This window comes from Danio aesculapii, chromosome 4 (assembly GCF_903798145.1).
Source record: "Danio aesculapii chromosome 4, fDanAes4.1, whole genome shotgun sequence".
Classification (NCBI taxonomy): Eukaryota; Metazoa; Chordata; class Actinopteri; order Cypriniformes; family Danionidae; genus Danio; species Danio aesculapii.
Window position 1 is genome coordinate 16,499,348 of NC_079438.1, and position 13,708 is coordinate 16,513,055.

The window sequence follows — 13,708 nt, forward strand, 5'->3', positions numbered from 1 at the left end:
CTTTAGTGCCAGCATTGCAGACAATGCTGTTAGGACTGGATTACATTGTTGATCTGTGTGGGGGGAGAACGGGTTCTTTTACTCTGCAGATCCTCGTTAGTATAGTGGACAGTATCTCCGGCTGTTACACGGAAGACCGGGGTTTGATTCCCCGACGGGGAGGCCCTCATCTGTCTTTTACTTTTTGGTTGTTGCCTTTCACAAGGTTGGCAACGGACTAAGGGATATATACAGCAGCCAAAGTAAATGTGTTGGCCGGGAATCGAACCCGGGTCAACTGCTTGGAAGGCAGCTATGCTCACCACTATACCACCAACGCTTGCAGACATATCTTGCCAGATGAGCGCAAAAAGAATGCTTTCAACCAAGGCCCTCTTTGTCTTGGTGCGGCACTGAAAAACATGTCCAGCATATGGATCCCAACCATCTCAAAATGCACTGATCTACCCACATGTCATGGGACATCTTCACAAGAGTGGCACCTGGCCATGTTATGTTACGGCAGCCAAAAGGAATACATTTGCTGGGAATCTACTTAGAAGCCAGCTATGCTCACCACCATATTACCAACGCTTGTGGACATCCTCTCACAGAAGTGTAGAAAAGGAAAGCTTTCGACCAAGGAGTTCTTTGTGTGGGCGAAAAAAAATGTCAAGTATGGATCCCATCTCTTTCTGACGTTGAGGTTGGATAAAGCGTTCGAAGGTACAACCTCACCCAAAAAAAGGGAGGTCGATAATTTCACTCTGCAGTGGTGGAGTTCTCATCTTCTGTCACCCAGTATTTACTGTAATGAGCTCCCCCGGTTTGAATGTCATTGCAAGGGTTGACTGGATGCAGCTCATGAAAGGGCAAGCTGACATTTTGTGGAGTAAGCCCACCCCCTTAAGATTGCTGCAGTCTGACTGCTGGCCAAAAAGGGCAGAAGCAAAAACACTCAAGCCCTCCCATACCGGGAGTCGAACCCGGGTCACCTGGGTGAAAACCAGGAATCTTGACCGCCAGACCATATGGTAGGTGCCGCTTGTGAGGGCCAGTCTTGGCACAAACTTCAGTTCTTTCTGATCGTGCACACTTCACTGCCCCTCTTGCACAAGTACCACTCATACATTTACGCACGCTCTCATACACAGTCTCATGGTTTCCGTAAGCTAGAATCCTCTGATGCATAGTCATAAGCGTTATCCTTTGTGCCACTGGCACTCTGTTCAGCACCTTGTTAGCACATTGTTTGAAACAACGACAAGGCTCTGTCAACCTGGAGTTCCGTCACCACACATTCTGCTTTGTTTTTATGGCAAGAGGTTGTGTGGATGGGAAGCTCTTACAGGATTTCTGACAGTCCCTCCATAGAAGACCAGAGATCCAGGGTCGGAGACTCTCTCCTCTCCAAGAGGAGGTTAAAAGCCATAGTTTCTTTCATGCATGTTTTATCAGAGCGCTTAGGAATTGCTGCAGCTCAGAGAATTACAAGTGGAAGAGATTACGCTGCAAGTTGGCTGGGTGACTTCTAAGTGGTAGTGACTTTTGCAACAAGTAGACTTGGTTTATGGTTGGTGTAGCTGTAGTAGACGTTAATAAAAATTAGCAGTTGGGGCAGCCTTTGAAACCAACTCTTTACGGCTGCTCTCGCTTATGGCCATACCACCCTGTGCATGTGTGATAGTTGTACAATCCAGGAAGTGTTTGGCTGCAGTTGGTGAGAGAGGCTCACCAAATTTTCTTCTGTTTAATTTTATTTTTGTCTTAAATACATTTTTGTTAAACTTTTTTTGTGTTTGTTTAGTTTATCCTCCCAGCAGCGTGAGCTGAGTGTTTTTTATTTTAATTTTTTTTGCAATGGTGGACGGATTTGAGAAGGCAAATGACAATGGACTGGACAGACGACAACGAGAAACAAACCGATCGGAGAAGGAAGCAAGGAAAAGGATTTATCTAAAAGAAGCAACTGTAACAGTGGATATCGGACAAACAACTGAGGTGAGAGCAATGGATTTAATTAAAGCAGTGACGGAGAGGATTGGGGATGGAAAGATTTTGGCTGTAAGACCAAAACAAAACAAGGAATATGAAGTAACACTTGAAAGAGAGGAAGATGCTGATGTGTTAACAGACGGATTGACTATTAAAGGGATAAACTGTACAGTAAAGAGGCTACAAAACCGCGATTATGTTGTCTCCTTCATGCATCTGCCTGTCTATGTTGCTGATATAGATATTTTAGAGAAATTGGATCATTGGGGAGTTTGTCCCATTTCAAAAATTAAAAGAAGGTTTTATCCGGGCACAGATATTGAAGATGGGACGAGGTTTGTTAAAACCAGATTCCCCAAAGAAGTGGCATCCCTCCCGTACAGCACAAGAATAGAGACAGCAGAAGGACCACAATACTTTAGGGTGATGCACAGCCATCAGGTGAAAACTTGCAGGCTGTGCATGAGCCCAGATCATGTGGTGAAAGACTGTCCAGATTTTAAGTGTTTTAAGTGCGAGGAAAGGGGGCATTTCGCAAGGGATTGCGATGCGGTGAAGTGCCCGGATTGGACACAACATGGACACAAATGGATATGACGGACAGTTTAAGGAATGTTTTGGAAGCAGCAGAATTGAGCAATACAAATAATAAAGACTTACAACAAGAACAACAGGAAGACATATTTTGGACACAAATGGACATGACAGACAGTTTTCAAAAGGCATTGGACACAGTGGAGACAAAAGACCAAAGTAATGAGGAGCAAGCCGAGTTAGAGGAACATTTACAAAAGGAGGGAAACAAAGAGACACAGGTGAAATCATCAAAAAGAAGAAGATCGATAAAGATAAAACCTAATTTAGAGACTGCTAGAAAAATCTGCTAAAAGATGAAGAAATCGAATGCGCAAATAAGTATGAGTTGCTAAAGGGCTTGGAAGAGATGGACTGAGATGATGGTTTTTATGAATGTTTTTATCTTATTTATGGTTTTAGGAATTGTGTCTTTTAATGCAAGAGGGCTTTTAGACATCAGAATATTTGAAAAAGTGAAAGAAATATGTGTAAACGAGAAGATGTGATTTTATTACAAGAGACAAACTGGAAGGAAGAATACATGAAGGAAATAAGAAAAAGGTGGAGTGGGGAGATTTTATACAATAATGGGGATGGGAGGCTGGGGAGAGGAGTTGCAATTTTAATAAAAGAAAACAGTGGGGTTTTATGTAAAACAATCTATAATGACAAAGAGGGGAAGTGTATGATATGTGAAATGGAGTATGAGAAGAAAAAAGTAATTATGGTGAACGTTCATGCCCCAACAGAGGAGAACAGAAAGAAAGAGTATTTTAATGTACTAAGAGTTTATTTAAAGAAACATGAAAGAGTTATTATCATGGGGGATTTTAACACTGTTTTTAGTAAATTAGAAATGGCTGAGGGAATGGTTTTTAAAACAGATAAAGGAAGAAAAGAACTGAAAATATTGATGGAGGAAATGAATTTAATTGATGTGTGGAGAGAAAGGAATGAACAGAAAAAAAGAGTACTCAAGAAGACAGTTAGTGGGGAATTTTTTATGTCAAACAAGAATTGATTTTATTTTATGCACAAGAAATGTTGAAGAGTTTATAAGCAAGATCAAATATGAAGAAACAAGTCTGAGTGACCATAAGCCAATGTTTATGAATCTAGACTGGAGTAATGTGAAACAAGGGCCAGGGGTATGGGTTTTAAACACAGCGATTTTAAAGAATGAAGACTATGTTTTGAGTATAAAGCAAATTATTCAAAAGGAAAAAGGGAATGAAATTTATAATGAGGACAAAAGAATGTGGTAAGAGAATGTGAAACATTTAGTTAAAAAGTTTACAATAAAATATTGTAGACAGTTACAAAATTGTAAAAAATATAAGGAAAAAGAGCTGAAAGAAAACGAATTGAAAAATGAGAATGGAAAAGATATACAAAAGATAAAAGAACTGGAAGGAAGACTGAAAGAAATGGAGGAGGAGAAATTTGAAGGTGCAAGATTAAGAAGCAAAGCTAAATTTACAGTGGAGGGGGAAAAGTGCACTAAATTTTTCTTTGATCTAGAGAAGACAAGAGGGAAGGCAGAAATGATTAAAGAAATAAGGAGCAAAAATGGGAACATAGTAGAACAAAATGAAGAGATTTTGGAAGAAATAAGATCATATTATGAGAAATTGTTTTGCACAGAGGGAGTAAAAGAAAAAGAAAAAAGGGAATTGCTAAAGCTAATCAAATCAAGAGTAGAAGAAGAGGAAAAAAGAGAATGTGACAAGGAGGTAAAAGAAGAAGAAATAAAAAGAGCAATTAGTGAATTGAACAAAAAGAAAAGTCCAGGAATTGATGGGTTGGGAAGTGAATTTTATATTGTTTTTAAAGGTATTTTATCTAGTATTTTAAAGGAAGTATATGATGAGATTTTTGAGAATGGTGGGGTAAATAAAAGAATGGGGATGGGCTTAATGAAGGTGATATACAAAGGAAAGGGAGATAAAGTAGATTTAAAAAGTTATAGACCTATAACAATGCTCAATACTGATTTGAAGATTTTAGCAAATGTTTTAGCTAACAGACTAAAGGAAGTGATGCCAAGCATAATCAAAACAAACCAAGCATATAGTATAAAAGGACGAGACATTGCTGATACAACTATGAGTATTAAAGACACAGTAAGATATATAAATGATAAGAAGAAAGATGGTTTTTTAATTAGTCTGGACTTTGAGAAAGCTTTTGATAGAGTCGAGCATGACTTTTTATTTGGAGTGTTAAAGAGTTTTGGTTTTGGGGAAAATTTTATAAAGTGGGTTCAGATTTTATATAGAGGAGCTATAACCAGGATAAAATGCAATGGTTTTTTAACAGACTGTTTTAAAATAACAAGATCAATCAGACAGGGTTGCCCGTTATCTGCACTTTTATATGCCTTAGTTGCAGAACCACTGGGATTAGCTGTGAAGCACGAGGAACGAATAAAAGGAATAGAGGTAGAGGGGGGAGTGAACAAAATATTTCAATATGCTGATGATACCACATTAATACTACAAGATCTGGCAAGTGTAAAGCAAGCAATGGAAACAGTGCAACATTTTTGCAAGGGTTCAGGAGCTAAAATAAACGAAGATAAAACAGTATATTTGAGATTTGGAGGAACTGAGGCTTTATCTGGACATTTTACATTCAAGGAAATGGATGAAATAAAAATTTTAGGCATTGTAGTTGGGAGGGATGAAAAGAAAGCAGAAGCAACTATGTGGGAGGAAATGTTAGGAGGGATTGAAAGAAGGCTGAGGTTTTGGAAATTAATGTCTTTAACTTTGAAGGGGAGGGTTTTAATTTTGAATGTTTTAATGGTTTCTAAATTATGGAATATTTTATATGTGTCATCAATGCCACTGTGGATGGAAAAAAGGCTGAAAAAATGTTTTTTAGATTTTTTATGGGAAGGGAAGCCTCCAAGAATAGCATACGCAACATTGATTGGAGAAGTGGGCAAAGGGGGACTAGGTTTAATAGACGTCGAACAAAGAAAAAACAGCTTAAGAGTGAAAATGGTAAAGAAATATTTGGATGAAGAAAATAAGGCAGCATGGAAAAGAACAATGGAATATTTTTTAAGTAAAAGTGGGAATTTTAATATGGGAGATAATATTTTATGGATGAGAATGAAAACATTCATGACAGAGGGTTTACCAGACTTTTATAAAGAATTGATTGGAGCATGGGGGAAATTTTTAACTTGTGTACATTTTAATATACAAGGACGCGAGAACATTTTAAATCAGCCTTTATTCTTAAACAGTGACATTCTTAATAAAGAGAAAGTGGTGTTTTTTAGGAAATGGTGGGAGGTGGGAATAACAAGAGTAAGGGATATTTTATATGAATTTAAGGAAGGATTTTTACCGGTGCAGTATGTTATTGATGTGATGGATGAAGCGAAGGAGGATTTTAACAGACAAGACTTAATAAAGGAATACGACATAATTAAAAATGCCATACCAGCAGAATGGTTAACAAGAATAGAAAACATGGAAGAAAATAAACAAAGTAAAGATGTGAGTGTAAGATTTGGAGAGAAATGGTGGGATTTTAAAGATTGTACTGTGAAAATGATTTATGGTTTTTTTTAGAGATGGGGTTTTTAAGAAACCTGGTGCAAATCAGTACTGGATACGACGTTTTAAAGATGTAAATGAAGACAATATATGGGCTAATATAAATGGCAAATTTGTACAATCAAAACTGGAGAATTTAGAATATTTTATCAGGAGTAAAGCAGTGTTTACAGATGTCATTTTAAACAAAATAGGGATGGAGGAAAGTGTCACATGTAAAGTATGTCAAGATGCAGATGAAGGATTTTTACACTTGTTTTTATATTGTAATGAGTTAAAAGATTTTAATGAGAAATGCAAAAACATGATTTTAACTTTGAAAGGAGAAAGAGACGACAATCTAGAGTGGGAAAAGGTGTTACTGTTGGGGCTGAACAAAGAATGTAATAATAAAAAGCTTATAAATTTACTTGTGATTTTAATAAAAAGTGCAATATGGGAGAGAAGAGTTGTAGCAAAAAAGGAAAAAGTTTTATTAAATGTGTGGAATGTGTTTAAGAGGAAGGTGGAGAAATATTTTGAATGTCTATTTTATTATTTTAAGTTAGAGGAAATGCAGGAGGCTTTTTATGATGTTTTTACTCAAGAAGTCACAAAGATTTTAAATGACACAGGAATAAAAATGTCTTTTTTAAAATGTGATTTTACCTTTTAAGGAATACTACTTGCAACATTTTATGTGAAAAAAAAACAACAAAACACATTGTTGTGAAGCTATGAATGTAATATGGACCTTTTAAATGTTTTGTCTGAAGTGTAATCTGTATAAATAAGTGAATTGTATGAATTTTGAACAGTATAATAAAAGAAAAAAAAAAAAAAAAAAAGGCAATGCCTGATCTCATCTGAACTCGGAAGCAAAGCAGGGTTGGGCCTGGTTAGTGCTTGGATGGGAGACCGCCTGGGAATACCAGGTGCTGTAAGCTTTTTGAATTCCTTCATTTGGCAAAAAAATTAATAAATACATTTTTTTTTTAAAAAAAAAGAGGTAAACTATTGAGGGGCCAAGGGCATTGTTTCTGTCGGTGCTGTTTCAAGGCAAGCTGAGCGGCGCTCGGCTCCTGGTGCTGCGCCTATTTTTAAATAGCCAACTCTTGACTGCTGCTCTCGCTTACGGCCATACCACCCTGGCAATGCCTGATCTCATCTGAACTCGGAAGCAAAGCAGGGTTGGGCCTGGTTAGTACTTGGATGGGAGACCGCCTGGAAATACCAGGTGCTGTAAGCTTTTTGAATTCCTTCATTTGGCAAAAAAATTAATAAATACATTTTTTTTTTTAAAAAAGAGGTAAACTATTGAGGGGCCAAGGGCATTGTTTCTGTCGGTGCTGTTTCAAGGCAAGCTGAGCGGCGCTCGGCTCCTGGTGCTGCGCCTATTTTTAAATAGCCAACTCTTGACTGCTGCTCTCGCTTACGGCCATACCACCCTGGCAATGCCTGATCTCATCTGAACTCGGAAGCAAAGCAGGGTTGGGCCTGGTTAGTACTTGGATGGGAGACCGCCTGGGAATACCAGGTGCTGTAAGCTTTTTGAATTCCTTCATTTGCCAAAAAAAAAAAATGAATACATTAATTGAAAAAAAAAAAAAAATACAGGGAAACAATTGAGGTGACAAGGGCATTGTTTCTGTGGCTGCTGTGTCCAGGCAAGCTGAGTTGCTCTCGGCTCCTGGTACTGCACCTGTTTTTAAATAGCCAACTCTTGACAACTGCTCTTGCTTACGGCCATACCCCCCTGTGTATGTGTGAGAGTGGTACATTCCAGGAAGTGTTTGGCTGCAGTTGGTGAGAGAGGCTCACCACATTTTCTTCTGTTTAGTTTTATTTTTGACTAAAATACATTTTTGTTAAAGTTTTTTTGAGTTTGTTTAGTTTATCCTCCCAGCAGCGTGAGCTGTTCGGGAGGAGTGTTTTTTATTCCTATTTTTTTTGCAATGGACGGATCTACGATGACAGACTTGGCAATGGCGGACGGATTTGAGAAGGCAAATGACAATGGACTGGACAGACGACAACGAGAAACAAACAGATCGGAGAAGGAAGCAAAGAAAAGGATTTATCTAAAAGAAGCAACTGTAACAGTGGATATGGGACAAACAACTGAGGTGAGAGCAATGGATTTAATTAAAGCAGTGACGGAGAGGATTGGGGATGGAAAGATTTTGGCTGTAAGACCAAAACAAAACAAGGAGTATGAAGTAACACTTGAAAGAGAGGAAGATGCTGATGTGTTAACAGACGGATTGACTATAAAAGGGATAAACTGTACAGTAAAGAGGCTACAAAATCGAGATTATGTTGTCTCCTTCATGCATCTGCCTGTCTATGTTGCTGACGTAGATATTTTAGAGAAATTGGATCATTGGGGAGTTTATCCCCTTTCAAAAATTAAAAGAAGGTTTTATCCGGGCACAGATATTGAAGATGGGACGAGGTTTGTTAAAACCAGATTCCCCAAAGAAGTGGCGTCCCTCCCGTACAGCACAAGAATAGAGACAGCAGAAGGACCACAATACTTTAGGGTGATGCACAGCCATCAGGTGAAAACTTGCAGGCTGTGCATGAGCCCAGATCATGTGGTGAAAGACTGTCCAGATTTTAAGTGTTATAAGTGCGAGGAAAAGGGGCATTTCGCAAGGGATTGCGATGCGGTGAAGTGCCCGGATTGTAATAAGGTTTTAAATAAATGTGAATGTTGGATGGGGGAAGAGGAGGAGGAGGTAGAGCAGCGGGTAGACGGACAGATGTATGAAGGAGACAATATACAGTCAGAGGACAAAACAACAACTCAAGACAGAAGAACAGAATCTAAAAGTGAAAAACTACAAGAGAATGAGGCTTATGGAAAGGACAGAGTCACTGAACAGGAAGGGACAACATGGACACAAATGGATATGACTGACAGTTTAAGGAATGTTTTGGAAGCAGCAGAATTGAGCAATTTGAATAATAAAGATTTACAACAAGGACAACAGGAAGACATATTTTGGACACAAATGGACATGACAGACAGTTTTCAAAAGGCAATGGACACAGTGGAGACAAAAGACCAAAGTAATGAGGAGCAAGACGAGTTAGAGGAACATTTACAAAAGGAGGGAAACAAAGAGACACAGGTGAAATCATCAAAAAGAAGACGATCAATAAAGATAAAACCTATTTTAGAGACTGCAAGGAAAAAACTGCTAAAAGATGAAGAAATTGAATGCGAAAATAAGTATGAGTTGCTAAAGGGCTTGGAAGAGATGGACTGAGATGATGGTTTTTATGAATGTTTTTATCTTATTTATGGTTTTAGGAATTGTGTCTTTTAATGCAAGAGGGCTTTTAGACATCAGAAAATTTGAAAAAGTGAAAGAAATGTGTAAACGAGAAGATGTGATTTTATTACAAGAGACAAACTGGAAGGAAGAATACATGAAGGAAATAAGAAAAAGGTGGAGTGGGGAGATTTTATACAATAATGGGGATGGGAGGCTGGGGAGAGGAGTTGCAATTTTAATAAAAGAAAACAGTGGGGTTTTATGTAAAACAATCTATAATGACAAAGAGGGGAAGTGTATGATATGTGAAATGGAGTATGAGAAGAAAAAAGTAATTATGGTGAACGTTCATGCCCCAACAGAGGAGAACAGAAAGAAAGAGTATTTTAATGTACTAAGAGATTATTTAAAGAAATATGAAAGAGTTATTATCATGGGGGATTTTAACACTGTTTTTAGTAAATTAGAAATGGCTGAGGGAATGGTTTTTAAAACGGATAAGGGAAGAAAAGAACTGAAAATATTGATGGAGGAAATGAATTTAATTGATGTGTGGAGAGAAAGGAATGAACAGAAAAAAGAGTACTCAAGAAGACAGCTAGTGGGGAATTTTTTTTTGTCAAACAAGAATTGATTTTATTTTATGCACAAGAAATGTTGAAGAGTTCATAAGCAAGATCAAATATGAAGAAACAAGTCTGAGTGACCATAAGCCAATTTCTATGAATTTAGACTGGAGTAATGTGAAAAGAGGGCCAGGGGTATGGGTTTTAAACACAGCGGTTTTAAAGAATGAAGACTATGTTTTAAGTATAAAGGAAATTATTCAAAAGGAAAAAGGGAATGAAATTTATAATGAGGACAAAAGAATGTGGTGGGAGAATGTGAAACATTTAGTTAAAAAGTTTACAATAAAATACTGTAGACAATTACAAAATTGTAAAAAATATAAGGAAAAAGAGCTGAAAGAAAAACTAGAAAACGAATTGAAAAATGAGAATGGAAAAGATATACAAAAGATAAAAGAACTGGAAGGAAGACTGAAAGAAATGGAGGAGGAGAAATTTGAAGGTGCAAGATTAAGAAGCAAAGCCAAATTTACAGTGGAGGGGGAAAAGTGCACTAAATTTTTCTTTGATCTAGAGAAGACAAGAGGGAAGGCAGAAATGATTAAAGAAATAAGGAGCAAAAATGGGAACATAGTGGAAGAAAATGAGGAGATTTTGGAAGAAATAAGATCATATTATGAGAAATTGTTTTGCACAGAGGGAGTAAAAGAAAAAGAAAAAAGGGAATTGCTAAAGCTAATCAAATCAAGAGTAGAAGAAGAGGAAAAAAGAGAATGTGACAAGGAGGTAAGAGAAGAAGAAATAAAAAGAGCAATTAGTGAATTGAACAAAAAGAAAAGTCCAGGAATTGATGGGTTGGGAAGTGAATTTTATATTGTTTTTAAAGATATTTTATCTAGTATTTTAAAGGAAGTATATGATGAGATTTTTGAGAATGGTGGGGTAAATAAAAGAATGGGGATGGGCTTAATGAAGGTGATATACAAAGGAAAGGGGGATAAAGTAGATTTAAAAAATTATAGACCTATAACAATGCTCAACACTGATTTTAAGATTTTAGCAAAAGTTTTAGCTAACAGACTAAAGGAAGTGATGCCAAGCATAATCAAAACAAACCAAGCATATAGTATAAAAGGACGAGACATTGCTGACACAACTATGAGTATTAAAGACACAATAAGATATATAAATGATAAGAAGAAAGATGGTTTTTTAATTAGTCTGGACTTCGAGAAAGCTTTTGATAGAGTGGAGCATGACTTTTTATTTGGAGTGTTAAAGAGTTTTGGTTTTGGGGAAAATTTTATTAAGTGGGTTCAGATTTTATATAGAGGAGCTATAACCAGGATAAAATGCAATGGTTTTTTAACGGACTGTTTTAAAATAACAAGATCAATCAGACAGGGTTGCCCGTTATCTGCACTTTTATATGCCTTAGTTGCAGAACCACTGGGATTAGCTGTGAAGCATGAGGAACGAATAAAAGGAATAGAGGTAGAGGGGGGAGTGAATAAAATATTTCAATATGCTGATGATACCACATTAATACTACAAGATCTGGCAAGTGTAAAGCAAGCAATGGAAACGGTGCAACATTTTTGCAAGGGTTCAGGAGCTAAAATAAACGAAGATAAAACAGTATATTTGAGATTTGGAGGAACTGAGGCTTTATCTGGACATTTTACGTTCAAGGAAATGGATGAAATTAAAATTTTAGGCATTGTAGTTGGGAGGGATGAAAAGAAAGCAGAAGTAACCTATGTGGGAGGAAATGTTAGGAGGGATTGAAAGAAGGCTGAGGTTTTGGAAATTAATGTCTTTAACTTTGAAGGGGAGGGTTTTAATATTGAATGTTTTAATGGTTTCTAAATTATGGAATATTTTATATGTGTCATCAATGCCACTGTGGATGGAAAAAAGGCTGAAAAAATGTTTTTTAGATTTTTTATGGGAAGGGAAGCCTCCAAGAATAGCATACGCAACGTTGATTGGAGAAGTAGGCAAAGGGGGACTAGGTTTAATAGACGTGGAGCAAAGAAAAAACAGCTTAAGAGTGAAAATGGTAAAGAAATATTTGGATGAAGAAAATAAGGCAGCATGGAAAAGAACAATGGAATATTTTTTAAGTAAAAGTGGGAATTTTAATATGGGAGATAATATTTTATGGATGAGGATGAAAACATTCATGACAGAGGGTTTACCAGACTTTTATAAAGAATTGATTGGAGCATGGGGGAAATTTTTAACTTGTGTACATTTTAATATACAAGGACGCGAGAACATTTTAAATCAGCCTTTATTCTTAAACAGTGACATTCTTAATAAAGAGAAAGTGGTGTTTTTTAGGAAATGGTGGGAGGTGGGAATAACAAGAGTAAGGGATATTTTATATGAATTTAAGGAAGGATTTTTACCGGTGCAGTATGTTATTGATGTGATGGATGAAGCAAAGGAGGATTTTAACAGACAAGACTTAATAAAGGAATACGACATAATTAAAAATGCCATACCTGCAGAATGGTTAACAAGAATAGAAAACATGGAAGAAAATAAACAAAGTAAAGATGTGAGTGTAAGATTTGGAGAGAAATGGTGGGATTTTAAAGATTGTACAGTGAAAATGATTTATGGGTTTTTTAGAGATGGGGTTTTTAAGAAACCTGGTGCAAATCAGTACTGGATACGGCGTTTTAAAGATGTAAATGAAGACAATATATGGGCTAATATAAATGACAAATTTGTACAGTCAAAACTGGAGAATTTAGAATATTTTATCAGGAGTAAAGCAGTGTTTACAGATGTCATTTTAAACAAAATAGGGATGGAGGAAAGTCTCACATGTAAAGTATGTCAAGATGCAGATGAAGGATTTTTACACTTGTTTTTATATTGTAATGAGTTAAAAGATTTTAATGAGAAATGCAAAAGCATGATTTTAACTTTGAAAGGAGAAAGAGACGACAATCTAGAGTGGGAAAAGGTGTTACTGTTGGGGCTGAACAAAGAATGTGATAATAAAAAACTCATAAATTTACTTGTGATTTTAATGAAAAGTGCAATATGGGAGAGAAGAGTTGTAGCAAAAAAGGAAAAAGTTTTATTAGATGTGTGGAATGTGTTTAAGAGGAAGGTGGAGAAATATTTTGAATGTCTATTTTATTATTTTAAGTTAGAGGAAATGCAGGAGGCTTTTTATGATGTTTTTACTCAAGAAGTCACAAAGATTTTAAATGACACAGGAATAAAAATGTCTTTTTTAAAATGTGATTTTACCTTTTAAGGAATACAACTTGCAACATTTTATGTAAAAAAAAACAAAAAAAAACACATTGTTGTGAAGCTATGATGTAAATATGGACCTTTTAAATGTTTTGTCTAAAGTGTAATCTGTATAAATAAGTGAGTTGTATGAACTTTGAACAGTATAATAAAAAAAAAAAAAAAAAATTGCAATGCCTGATCTCATCTGAACTCGGAAGCTAAGCAGGGTTGGGCCTGGTTAGTACTTGGATGGGAGACCGCCTGGGAATACCAGGTGCTGTAAGCTTTTTGAATTCCTTCATTTGGCAAAAAAAATGTATTAATTAATTAATTGAAAAAAAAAAAAAAATACAGGTAAACAATTGAGGTGACAAGGGCGTAGTTTCTGTCGCTGCTGTGTCAAGGCAAGCGGAGTTGCGCTCGGCACCTGGTACTGCACCTATTTTTAAATAGCCAACTCTTGACGACTGCTTTCGCTTACGGCCATACCACC

At 36.5% G+C, this 13,708-nt stretch overlaps 1 protein-coding gene and 4 non-coding genes across 5 annotated transcripts in view; 4 read left to right on the plus strand and 1 right to left on the minus strand.

The window, feature by feature from the left end:
• The window catches only part of LOC130222033 (gastrula zinc finger protein XlCGF57.1-like), a 171,434-nt gene that overhangs the window by 38,720 nt on the left and 119,006 nt on the right, over positions 1–13,708 (plus strand). The gene's annotated exons all lie outside the window — the stretch shown is intronic.
• Positions 248–319, minus strand: trnag-ucc (transfer RNA glycine (anticodon UCC)). The gene has a single exon. It is a non-coding gene; the product is annotated as a tRNA-Gly (tRNA).
• LOC130223917 (5S ribosomal RNA) lies at positions 7,232–7,350 on the plus strand. The gene has a single exon (XR_008837026.1). It is a non-coding gene; the product is annotated as a 5S ribosomal RNA (ribosomal RNA).
• LOC130223743 (5S ribosomal RNA) lies at positions 7,532–7,650 on the plus strand. The gene has a single exon (XR_008836861.1). It is a non-coding gene; the product is annotated as a 5S ribosomal RNA (ribosomal RNA).
• LOC130224339 (5S ribosomal RNA) overlaps positions 13,691–13,708 on the plus strand; it is a 119-nt gene continuing 101 nt past the window's right edge. The window contains exon 1 of the ribosomal RNA XR_008837399.1: positions 13,691–13,708. This exon is cut by the window's right edge and continues 101 nt beyond it. This is a non-coding gene — a ribosomal RNA (5S ribosomal RNA).